Genomic DNA, 10466 nt, shown 5'->3' with positions numbered 1-10466 from the left:
ACCTGACCAACCAGGTGGGCTTTATTTGTGACGTTTCCATAACTTTATAAAAGCTGCTGTTGAAGATGATCAGACTGTCTCCTCCTTTTGGTTCTCTGCTCTCCCGTCGCGGTTCGCTCCGTTTCTTTCAGTGACGCTGCAAAGCTGGTTTCCCTCTAATAGCGATTTTTGGAGTAAAATGAATTACATCATGTGATACCTCGTTGGAAAGCTGGTTTTATGTATTTTTAGCAACCGTTTGAATTATTCTTATTCGATTAGTAATTCAGAAGTTATGACCCGGAGAATCTAGAGTGAGAAACATCCGTGATTCTTTGTGAGTTTCTTCAACACTTCAGGAGAAGTCTCTCTCATGTCTCATTTTCTGTCCCAGACATGCAGCTACCTGACTCTGCTCCACACACACTAACCACGGACTCAAACGCACGTAAACAAAAGCTCTGATATTAAAATCTATCCAGCTGACGTGAAGCAGGCAGAAAAAAAACTTACAGTTAGATGAACGTAGACTCCTGTCCGCAGGGAAAACACCGGTCTGTCGTCTCCATGGCTACAAGGTAGAGCGACAGTAAGGACAACCAATCACACGTTAGTATGATGCGGCAGAGCCAATCAGTGAGCTTGTAGGTGGGTCTAAGGGAAAATAGCCTTCAGCTTGAGGCGGCTGCCTCCGCATGGTCCTAGTGCCCAATTTGTATCACAGTACAAGTGCTGGCCAGTAAATTAGAATATCATCAAAAGGTTGAAAATATTTCAGTAATTCCATTCAAAACGTGAAACTTGTACATTATATTCATGCAATGCACACAGACCAATGTATTTCCGATGTTTATTACGTTTAATTTTGATATTTATAGGTGACAACCAATGAAAACATCAAATCTGGTATCTCAGAAAATTAGAATATTCTAAAGGCCAATGAAAAAATGTTTGTTTCTCTAATGTTGGCCAACTGAAAAGAATGAACATGAAAAGAATGTGCATGTATAGCACTCAATACTTAGTCGGGGCTCCTTTTGCCTCAATAACTGCAGTAATGCGGCGTGGCATGGACTCGATCAGTCTGTGGCACTGCTCAGGTGTTATGAGAGCCCAGGTTGCTCTGATAGTCGTCTTCAGCTCCTCTGCATTGTTGGGTCTAGCGTATTGCATCCTCCGCTTCACAATACCCCATAGATTTTCTATGGGGTTAAGGTCAGGCGAGTTTGCTGGCCAATCAAGGACAGGGATACCATGGTCCTTGAACCAGGTGCTGGTGGTTTTGGCACTGTGTGCAGGTGCCAAGTCCTGTTGAAAGGTGAAGTCTGCATCCCCATAAAGTTGGTCAGCAGCAGGAAGCATGAAGTGCTCTAAAACTTCCTGGTAGACGGCTGCATTGACCCTGGACCTCAGGAAACAGAGTGGGCCAACACCGGCAGATGACATGGCACCCCACACCATCACTGACGGTGGAAACTTTACACTGGACCTCATGCAACGTGGATTCTGTGCTTCTCCGCTCTTCCTCCAGACTCTGGGTCCTTGATTTCCAAAGGAAATGCAGAACTTGCTTTCATCAGAAAACATAACTTTGGACCACTCAGCATCAGTCCAGTCCTTTTTATCCTTGGCCCAGGCGAGACGCTTCTTGCGCTGTTTCTTGTTCAAGAGTGGCTTGACACACGGAATGCGACACCTGAATCCCATGTCTTTCATGAGTCTCCTCGTGGTGGTTCTTGAAGCGCTGACTCCAGCTGCAGTCCACTCTTTGTGGATCTCCCCCACATTTTTGAATGGGTTTGTCGTCACAATTCTCTGCAGGGTGTGGTTATCCCTAGAGCTTGTACACTTTTTTCTACCACATTTTTTCCGTCCCTTCGCCTGTCTGTTAATGTGCTTGGACACAGAGCTCTGCGAACAGCCAGCTTCTTTAGCAATCACCTTTTGTGTCTTGCCCTCCTTGTGCAAGGTGTCAATGATTGTCTTTTGGACAGCTGTTAAGTCAGAAGTCTTCCCCATGATTGTGGTGCCTTCAAAACAAGACTGAGGGACCTTTTAAAGGCCTTTGCAGGTGTTTTGAGTAAATCAGCTGATTAGAGTGGCAGCAGGTGTCTTCTATATTCAGCCTTTTCAGAATATTCTAATTTTTTGAGATACCAAATTTGGAGTTTTCATTAGTTGTCACTTATGAATATCAAATTTAAATGTAATGAACATTGGAAATACATTGGTCTGTGTGCATTGCATGAATATAATGTACAAGTTTCACGTTTTGAATGGAATTACTGAAATATTTTCAACCTTTTGATGATATTCTAATTTACTGGCCAGCACTTGTATAACAGTTTTGTATGGTAAAATCTGACGAACGACCGGAAAAAGGGCACTTTGGGCACTTCGGACAAAAGGGGCAGGGTCTCAAGCAAGCCCCCCCCCCCCCCCCCCCTGCACGTGCCTGCTGTCACACGACCAAAAACAACAGCTGCTGAGCTCAGGACCTTGTAGGCAAAACAGTTGAGGCCTGAAGGTTATGTAACTAGAAATAAAGATGAAGAATTAAGCACTGACCAAATTAAAGACGATACTTCATCGGCAGGGATTTACCCTCTGGTTGAAGTAGCTAACCCCAGATTCGGTGTAGGAGAGGACAATCGTCCGACAATATCTGTTTATCGACCTTGGACTCAAGACTGATACAGAGCAGGCAGCCAAAGGTTTGACCCCATATAATAATGATGTTGAACAATTCTGCTCTGATTTACACGAGTTGAGAAACAGCTTTGGTCTAAAGGGTCTAGAAATCATGAAAGTTGTCCAAACTGCTTTAGGGCACCGTTGGGGCAGGGTAGCAGGAAGGTATACAGGTGTTGATGCACAAGGGAAACCATTACCTGCTGGATCTGCAGATCTCACTACACAACTAGATGGTTTACTAGCAGTGTTGGGAGTAACACGGTACAAATGTAATTAATTACTGTAATGCATTGCTTTTTGCTGTAATGTGGTAATGTAAGGCATTACAGGGAAAGAAAATGGTAATATTTACTCGGTACAATTGTCAGTAACGTGGTAATTACAATGCATTTTTAAACCCAGAATCAAGATGTGGGTTTCCTAAAAATTCAAATTGCGGGAAGCCTGAAAAAAGATCCAGTATCCACATATATTACGTCATTTATGGACTCAGCTTTGCAGGCATTCTATGAGCAGAAAGGACGCAGCAGTAATGGCTCAAATACTCCAGCTGCATCCTGCGCACGGCTGCTGTTATATTCACAAAATCGCTCCACCAAAACAAAGTAATTTGTTTGCGATCGTTTATATCAGCCCATATCTCTGGTACTTCATGTACTTTTCAGCTGAGTTCATTATCTGTGCCCCAGTAATTTCAACTCATTGCTGCTGGAGCGCAGCGCATATTAAGCTTTTTTTTTTTGCGTTGGGTAGATCCCTTTGGCTGATTAGTTAGAAACTAGGAAATCTAGGAAACAGTTTTTCTGGAAGACGGAGAAAACATGCAGCATGCAGGAAGGTTAGGGAGAGAAAGGGCAGGAAATTATTCAAATAAAATGAAGAAAACAAAACAAAGTGCTTGAAAACAAAAAGAGTAGGTAGATTTATCCTCAATACACATTTTTACCAGTGAAAAGCAATAATATATAAGCATTTAATATTTATACTAGTGATAGAATCAGATCACCCCAGAAGTCAGTCCCACATCCAGGGCCGTATCAAGGAATTTGAGGACCAAGGCAATTATAGGCTTGGAGCCCCCACCACCTCACTCCCTGCTCAATTAATATAAGATGGCAGAGTGCTGAGAGCACAGATTGTTGTTGCTTTTATTTAATAAACAATTATTTTAAAGCACTGTTATTATATCTGACTGTTTTTAACAGCAATCCTAGCTCAGATACCACATCACCTTCCACATATATGTCATGAGCTCACTGAGTGTCACATGACCAGATTCATACTGAAGTTGTTTTGGTGAAAGTAACTTAAAGTAATGGAAAAGTAGTGCAATGCCTTACATTTTAAAATCAGTAATATTGTAATGTAATGAATTACTTTAAAATGAGGGTAACAAGTAATAAATAATTAATTACAGTTTTGAAGTAACTTGCCCAACACTGTTTACTAGACAGGTTAAAGACAGCTTTCAGAAAAACAGCTGATTATTGTAAAATTAGTGAAGTTAAGCAGAAACCTGATAAAACCCCGTCAGATTTTCTAAGCAGGTTGGAACCTGTGTTCGAATACAATTCAGGCATCCCTTTTAATGCTGACGAGAGAGAAGCTTATCAGCAGGAATTTAAAAAGCCATTTTTGGACGGTTTGCTTCCCCATTTCATACATTTGTAGAGAAATATTGGGTCCACAGACCAAGAGGTTCTGTTGCAGACACAGTGGAGAAAGCTACACACGCTACGAAAAACATGACCTCGACCAGTACAAACAACACATTCCTTAGCTCAGATGACACATTAGCATTTGCAGGATATCAGTCACGTTATGCATCAAGAGGCAGAAAAAATCCTAGGCCCAGAGGCAAAGGTAGAGGATTCTATAATGGCAGAGATATTAGTTGCTGGATCTGCCACAAGAAGGGACATCTAAGCCGTAACTGCATGCACAACTCATCAAATGTCACGGATGACAAGATTATTGATAACCCAAACAGTGTTAATAATCGTTATCCTGGGTTTCAGGCATGGCTAGACTCAGAGGCTGACATGGGATACAGTTCCAAAGCCAGATGACATTGTAACTGAGGGAGGAGGTGAAGATGACATGACCGTTGACATTTTTGCTGCACTCAAAAAATGGTCGGATTTCTCCAAGGCTCCCACATGCGTTATCTTGTTTAATGGAAAGCCTTATAGTTGTTTATGTGGCACAGGGGCCTGCAGAACGGTTCTTACATCAACTCCCCCTGAAGCTGCTTTCTCATCTGACAAGATTCTCATAAAAACTGCAGCTGGCCATGCAAAACAGCACAAATTAACAAATCCAGTAAATGTTTAACACAAAGTAACGTGAAGGGAAGCACAAGTAGCCCTTCTAATTGATCCTACCTGCCCTGTCAATCTTCTTGGTAGGGATCTCATGGTGAAAATGGGTATTTCAATTGTCTGCACACCTAAGGGCATGACTTCTGAAATAAACCCACCTGACGCACAAGACATATTTGTCTTAAAGGGTGATGGACCACCCTGCTATTGGTGGTCTCTGGACCTCACATCCACCTCTGTAGCTAAAGAGTTAACTAAGCTGGCATTTGACAAATCAAAAGAGAAGAATTATGACTGTTTTGGAATATCTCATCTTATGCCACCTGAGGAGTTCCATGTTACACTCAAGATACAAAAAAGAACCTGGACCTGACATGACCTATGACACTAAGTTCCACAAGAAGAGAGATTCTTCTATCACCCTCCAGCACTTGTATGTCACACCAACCGGGAATGCTGTTTGTTCAGTTATCTTGTCTCCGGAACAACGCAATCTCTCCCACGTCACACCCGCACATTTATCTATACTGAAAGAACCAAACCGCCCTTGGAAAAGCTTGGGTCATGTCCTTGCTTGTGCGATGGACACAGACCTTGATAATGATGACTCTGATGGCTGGAAGAGCAGTTCACTATCTGGTACATGTAGATTTACACTAGGCTGGAAGTTGAAGGTTTCTCCCCAAACACACCTGCATGAATGAGACGTCGATACGTTCCTGTATGCAACAGTTTTGGAGGACTTTCCTGAACTTGAAAATATTCCTTCTGACTTATGGTCCAATGGTCCTACGGATGTAGGATTAAGGATTGTTTACCTGTTCAAGTGCATGCAAAATCAAACTACAGACCACTAATAAGGCAGTATCCAATCAGCAAAGAGGCTGAAGACGGTATAATGCCAGTAATTCTAAGCATGTTTGAGCCAGGAATCATCAGACTTTCTCCTGAGTCAACATGTAATACTCCTATCTTTCCTGTTAAGAAAAGTGGCAGGAATGAGTGGAGGCTTGTACAGGACCTGAGACTCGTGAACCAGTCAATAGTCCGAGTGGCATCTGATGTGCCCAACCCACACACAGTTCAGAATCAGAATCAGAAAAAGCTTTATTGCCAGCGCTCCAGCGACCCAGAGCATAGGAACTTGACTCCGCAGCACAGCCTGACCAAGGTTACACACACACACACATGTAGACAAAACAGATACAGGCAGTCCACGAGAGCAGCCAGAACGGCGCTCATTTCATTTAGATTAAAAGGGAATTACATGAGGATAAATTGGGGGAGGGAAAAAAAGGCATACCAGAGTTACTCCCGGCAGGGCTTAGCTTTGCTATGCAAAAAAAAAAAAAAACTGCCTCAAACATATAAGCACGAACATCAACAGTCACAACATGAGACTTCGATAGGGAGGCGGGGGGGCTGGGATCCTGTTTCCCAAGCGGAAGCAGCCATGTATGGCGCTCAGCCACTGTAGTCACATGTGGGAGGGAGATCTTGGGAGGAGCGCAAAGCACATTGACACCTGCAGGTTGATGACCTCGCTAGGCTGAAGTCCACCAATCCGAGGGGGGGGGGGTTCACAGCATCTGTCTGCATTCCTTCGTGGGGGTTTGTTGTTGGCATCTTGAAGGCTGCCATGGCGTCAGATTCGGATAACAAGACTTTGTTTGGGTCAGGCTGAGATAATTTTCCTCTCTGCCTTAAAGTCTGTAACTGATCATTCAAGTCCTCCACTTCTGAGCCAAATTACCCCAGACAAACAATGGTTCAGTTATTGATCTAAGTAACGCATTTTCTCAGTACCTTTACATAAGACTCTTGACATTGGTTCGGTTTCATGTTTAAAGGGAAAAAATTCACATTCACAAGGTTAGTTCAGGGGTATGCTAACAGTCCACATGAATACACACAAGCACTCAGGGCATCCCATGTCCTGCTGTGTACCTCCTGCACACACTCAGATGATACTTTATGTAGATGACATACTGATCACATCTGACACACAAGCTCACTGTAAAGAAAGCACATTACAGGTCTTGCAACACCTCTATGAACAAGGCCACAAGGTTTCACTCTCAAAATTGCAGTTGTGGAGACCTTCAGTGACGTATCTTGGTCACACTCTTTCCGGTGAAGGAAAAGCTTATTTAGATACTCGGAAAACTGCTATTCAAGACGCAGCTAAACCTAAAACAAAGAAACAAATGATGTCATTTTTGGGTCTCTGCAACTTTTGCAGAACCTGGATACCTGATTATGCATTCGTGGTGTCGCCACTTCAGATTATCATTTATGGCAAAGACCTAGCTCTATATGACTAAATCAGTTGGACTCCTGAGGCAGAAAAGGCTTTTGTGGAGTAAAAGAAAACTTCTACAAACAAATGTTGTTCTATCCTTGCCTGACTACTCCAAAGACTTTTTTCTCTCTGTGGATGCAGCAGAGAGGCACATGAAGGCGTTGTCTCTACATCGTTGTCGTAGCCACATATTGAAATAGTGCGCTGTGGAAGCCTGAACCCAGCTTCACTTTTACCTACTGACATGGATGGAGAACACTATTGCTGCAAAACACTCACGAATGAAATGATAAAACCACGTGTTGACATTTTAGACCAGGGCTGCCAACTTTTGAACATTTCGAAGAGTGAGACGGGGTCATTTTGTGCTCTACATTTTATTTTTTCATTTCTACTCTGTATGGAAGAGGATTAGAGCCACTGACAAGAAAAAAATGAAAGAAAGAGAATTCTTGCATTTTTCTCAGAATTCTGACTTTTTTTCTCAAAATTATGACTTTTAATCTCGGAATTCTGACAGGGAATTGAGGGAAAAAAGTCAGAATTCTCTTTCTTTTCTTTTTTTTTCTTTTCAGTGGCCCTAATCCTCTTCTGTACCTCTGACTTTACAGAGGGAACTGACCTTTGTTTAACACAAATTTTTTTTTCGTGAGGACAATTTAACATCCAACTCTCCTGAACTTCTTCACATTATCCATCTATCTATTTATCTATCTATCTATTTATCTATCTATCTATCTATCTATCTATCTATCTATCTATCTATCTATCTATCTATCTATCTATCTATCTATCTATCTATCTGCAGTAAAGAGTTACAGCTACATGTCACAAATGTCACACAGGAACTTTAAATGATAATTAATGTAATTATTTTTAAATGCCATCTAGGGGTGGGCAATATCATGTCATTCATAACATTAACCGTTATTATTTCCTTCCAAGAAAAACAATCTATCATGTTAAGCTAACTTCATGATGTACTTGCATCCATTAAACACAGGATTATGTTCATGTGGTCATCAGCATGAAGTTATTGAAGTTATCAAACATGGCTGCAGTCAGTTTTACTGTAATCTGTGTCTCTAAGTGTGTGTGCTGCTGTAATGAGTGGATGTCCCCACTGTGGGACTAATATAATTTACTCTATTGTATTATATTAATTCATATCAGCCAGTAGGGGGAAAAACGTTTGAGGAATTTTGGCCTTTCCAGGCTTCCGTACCAGTAACCTGGTTATAGAGGCAATGGCCGTGTTCGAGTTGAGCTGCGCCTCACCTGGAAAACAGACGAGAGCAGACGGAAGCAGCAGGGGGAGTGGCTGAAAGCCGGCGTTTAAGTCGGACAGATTTCCCTACATGTGTAGCTCACGGGTGACGATGGATGAAGATATCGCGTTAAGAGTTCATACTTGTTTAATTTTCAATTGTAATTATGGTGCCTGTTAGCAGCTGAAACACATCCTCATGTGCTTCTGGATATCATATATTGCATATGAAGACATGACTGTAATAATAAGTAAAGGTTATCAGCTGCAGGTTTAGTGTGCTCATAGGAAATGTGACAAAAGAACACAAAACATATTCCTCTTTATGGCCTATATAGTTGTCATCATCAACGTTACATGATTTACAGAATACATGTGACCAACTAACATTTCATGTTCTACCACCGGATGTTTGGATCAAAATATGAACCAATCAGATCTTAGATCAGGTGAGAGCCAGGCGTTTCCCGTCATCCCCTAGGTTTTGCAGCCGGTGGAGAGCAACTGCAATGCCTTGCTCCAAAATCTGCGGCCGCCTTGATCTCACGAGTATATCGTTGCCTACGTATGCATGATGTCAAAGCAAGTCGGCGTCAAGTTGGACACAAATCTAACCGGCATGCACTACGCGCCGATCACCGGTGATCGAATCTGCGCAGAGCTGGCTCATCTCGAACACAGCCAATAATACCTAGCTGCAGGCGCAGCCCCGGCCAAACACGCCCCATGTACAAAACACAGCCCCCGGCCAAACACACCCCTATGTACAAAACACGCGTGCATGTACGAAGACGAGAACTCGCATGCGTGTTGCAACAGATGGAAATGATGGTTCAGGTAAAGACAGATTTATATTTTTACAACTTGCGATGATTTTGTACTTCAAATTTGAACGTTTAAGACATAGTTTGTTAGCGCATTAGTGATTTTTTTCTGAAACACTTTTATATAGAGAATTAGTGCTGCCTCAACCTCCTCTTCTTTCATTGGGTCACTGGAGTTTAAATTAAGTGGATGAGAAACCCATGGAGAGGGCTCTGCATAAATGAGAGTAAAGTTGAATTTTAAACGCGTGAAAACTGTCACAAAGTGGCGTTAAAAGCGGCGTTTTGTGTCACAGAGCGGCGAAATAAGCGGCGTTCAATGTCCGTACCAAACGCCGTTTTTTACGCCACCCACACAGGGAACGCGTCTGGGATTAGGGTGACGTAAAAACGGCTTTCAATGTCCGGAAAAAACGTCGTATTTTACGGGCGTTCTACAAGGACCGTTAAGAACGGCGTCAAATACGGCGTTCTGGGAGAGTTTTTGCGACGTTTTTTTTGCCATCTCTTAACTAGATGGGTTGGAAAAGTGGCGTATTTTGATGGTTTTGGCTTTCCACAGGGGTGTGGCGTGAGAGCGTGTGAAGAGGGTCAAATGCGTGTGTCTCACACTCAGTGCGTACGAGTTGGCAGCCTTGTTTTAGACACTCCTCAGCCTGACTATATCTCTCTTTATGTTGATGGTTCAGCTAAAAAAGATGCGTCTCGAAAAAACTTAGTTGGTTATGCAGTGACCATTCAGACATCAGTCATTGAAGCTAAACCATTGCCCTCTCATTGCTCTGCCCAGGTGGCTGAATTAGCAGCTGTGACTAGAGCCTGCCAGCTTCACTCAGGACAAGACATAAACATTTTCACTGATAGTATGTTCACTCTTCAGTGCACCACTTTGCCCAGATTTGGAAAAACAGAGGCATGGTCACCTCCACTGGTAAACAGCTGACTCACGCTTCAAGGATCTTGGAGCTTCTGGATGCTGTGCAACTCCCATGCAAGTTATCGCTGTGCAAATGCCCTGCACATCAAACAGATGACTCTGACACTACGAGAGGCAATAATTTTGCAGATAAAGCAGCTAC

This window comes from Nothobranchius furzeri, chromosome 17 (genome assembly GCF_043380555.1).
Source record: "Nothobranchius furzeri strain GRZ-AD chromosome 17, NfurGRZ-RIMD1, whole genome shotgun sequence".
Lineage (NCBI taxonomy): Eukaryota > Metazoa > Chordata > Actinopteri > Cyprinodontiformes > Nothobranchiidae > Nothobranchius > Nothobranchius furzeri.
This window is presented reverse-complemented; position numbering follows the sequence as displayed.